Below are 3239 nucleotides of genomic sequence, written 5' to 3' on the forward strand. Positions count from 1 at the left end.
ATGATTTTCAAGCTGATGAACAAGAGATGATCCAAGTTAAGTGTTAGATGTATTGTCTCTTGGTAAAACCTAGGAGGAAAAAATATCTACATTAGAATTGTTTTTTAACAAGTTGCAGATCATGTTTCTGAGGAAGTCTGTGGCTTTTTTGCTTCTTTTTAATTTCAAGCTAAGTGCAGGGTATAAAAAGATGAAAAATGCATTACTTAAACATGCTTAAGACACTGCTTGCACAGGTTGAGATAAAAGATAATTTCTTTTTTTCCCTAGTAACAGTATTTCAATCAAGAATATAGTTTATATACATGCACACAGAGCATGTACGTATAGGAAAGTAGAGATCATTAAGATAGACAGTCTCTGAACCAGGAATAGGAGAAAGGTGACAATGATTTCCCAGGTTTTATAGTGGTAGGATGAAACTAAGGGAAAATACTGACTGGGAATAAAAAGAGCATTAATTTAAACAAAATTTGAACAGTCAAGAAGCATGACTGCACACCAGAATCATCTGTCATCTTTATTTAATAGTTGCACTCAAGTAGTTCAGCTATATCCTGACCTCAGACTAACTCTTATTTCTCTTTGCTACTTAGGCAAAAATTGTACCTGGCCATTAGCTTAACAGACATTTGTGGAAGCTGCGTTGCCATAGATATTTGTCTTAGACTGCTGCTCTGCTTTCTTTTCTTTGTATTCAAGCAATCGTTACAGCCCAGTGGTTTGTTCCTGGAACAGGATGTTGCAGTTCAAACACTGTGTGAGCTCAAGGCAGTCACACCCACCTTACAATACAACTGAGCCTGTGCAAACAAGGGCAAAGCAGCGGTCACCTGGAATACTGAGAGCGCTCACTGTCTTGCAACCACCACAATGCCATGCACAGGTGCCCCTAGAATGACTCAGCAAAATGGGAGCCCTAATGCATCTGCACCATTGCACAAGCAGTGTGGGATCCACCCCGCTATGGGAACATCTCTAACAACTGCCCCTCCACCAAGCAGGGGAATGAAGAGGAACTTATGGATTAAAGGCAGCACCATGAACTGTCTGATGTGCACACACCACCAAGAAGGCATCAACCACACAGGATACCACTGGAACTCAGAGTGGTGACGCTTTTCTCCTCTTGCCTCTGGCCTCATGTCACTTCCCTCTCCACTCCTTTATCTCTAAGGCACATAATAGATAATTGCCTCGCCGGCCTTAAGAGCAGTTGTAGAATCAGAGCGATCTGCACAAATGTGTAATTAATAAATCTACAGTTATTCCAGTCATTTCAGTGTCAGTTTGTCTCACACCTCACCCCTCAGGTATCACTAAAGAACCTCCCACGAATCCTCCCTTCACAGGTCAGGTCATGACAACATTCATGGAAATTCTTCTTGTGTGGATTTTTTTATCACAGAATCGTTAGGGTTGGAAGAGACCCCAAGGATCATCTAGTTCAAACCCCCGTGTCATGGACAGGGGGACACCGTGCACTAGATCAAGTTGCCCAGAGCTACATCCAGCCTGTCCTTAAAAACATCCAGGGATGAGGCTTCCTCAGGGAAACCTGTTCCAGTGTCTCACCACCCTTATGGTGAATAACTTCCTGATGTCTAATCCAGATCTACCCTCCTCTAGCTTGGATCCATTCCCCCTAGTCCTATCACTACCCAACACCCTAAAAGGTCCTTCACCAGCTTTCTTGTAGGCCCCCTTCAGATATTGCAAGGCCACAATAAGGTCTCTTCAGAGCCTTCTCTTCTCCAAACTGAACAATTCCAACTCTCTCAGCCTTTCCTCATAGGAGAGGTGCTCCAGCCCTCTGATCATCCTCATGGCCCTTCTCTGGACACATTCCAGCACATCCATATCTTTCTTGTAATAGGGGCTTGTGACCGTTTTAGGCTGTGCCTTTAAGGAAGGGACAGTTGCTGGAACACTCTGGATGAATGTTTTGGTGTAGAATGAAAACAAAGATAAAGTCTAAACGAATTTCATTGGTAGATTGGTAGAATGCAACTTTAAGTTTTAGTTCAGTCTGAGTCTCAGCTAGTTCTTTTCTTTCAGTTCTGCCTGTCTGCTTCTGTCTGCTTCTGAGCAACAGCTGTGGGAGTTAACCTTGAATAACAGAGAAGAAAAATAATTCTTGCATGCGCTTTGAGCTAACATTATTTTCCTCCTTAATAATTACCTTTTCTCTCTCTAACCCTTTTGGGAAAAAAGGGAGGTAGGGGGAGAGAGGGGGTACAGGGGAGGGACCCTCCTCTGGCTGGAGGAGGGAGTTTTGTTCTGTATTACATTCTTTGCTGTATATTTCTGTATATATTGTAAATATTGTATATTGTGTATATATTCACTGCATTTCATCCTGCTTGTAAATATAGCTTTAATTCATCTCTGCTTCTCTGACTGAGTTAGATGTGGTTTCTTTGTGTGTGTGTGAGAACTGAACTTTCTCTCACCACCACAGGGCTCCAGAACTGGATGCAGTACTCCAGGTGGGTTCTCACCAGAGCTGAGTAGAGGGGGAGAATCACCTCTCTCAACCTGCTGGCCACACTTCTCTTGATGCAGCCCAGGATACAATTGGCTTTCTGGGCTGCAAGTGCACACTGGTGGCTCATGTTGAGCTTCTCATCCACCAGCACCCCCAAGTCCTTTTCTTCAGGGCTGCTCTCTGGTCACTCACTGCCCAGCCTATATCGGTACCTGGGATTGCCCCGACCCAGATGCAGGACCCTGCACTTGGTCTTAAACCTCATGAGGTTGTCATGGGCCCACCTCTCCAGCCTGTCGAGGTCCCTCTGGATAGCATCCCTTCCCTCCAGCGTGTCAGCCGCACCACACAGCTTGGTGCCATCGGTGAACTTGCTAAGGGTGCACTCAATGCTACTGTCCATGTAGCCAACGACATGGGATATAGGAACATCCCAACTGGCACATTTGTCTTTACTTGTTTGTATCTAGCTTCTTCTGGACAAATCAACTCAATAAGCCTCTTCTAAAAGTCAACCTTAACCTGCCAGTTATTCTCCATGGAGACTCGCATAAATCTCTAAGAGTTTGCCAGCTAAAACAGAAGATAACATAATTTTCCTTAAATATAAACCAGCATGACAGAGAGATATACATAATCATAAATAAGGGATTTGATAAAGCTATTAGTCAAAAGAGCTTTAAATAAAGATGCTTAAAATTAGATACACAGATCTACTACACCCCTAAACCCATAAATGAGAGCTTTGCTT

Source organism: Dryobates pubescens, chromosome W (assembly GCF_014839835.1).
Source record: "Dryobates pubescens isolate bDryPub1 chromosome W, bDryPub1.pri, whole genome shotgun sequence".
Classification (NCBI taxonomy): domain Eukaryota; kingdom Metazoa; phylum Chordata; class Aves; order Piciformes; family Picidae; genus Dryobates; species Dryobates pubescens.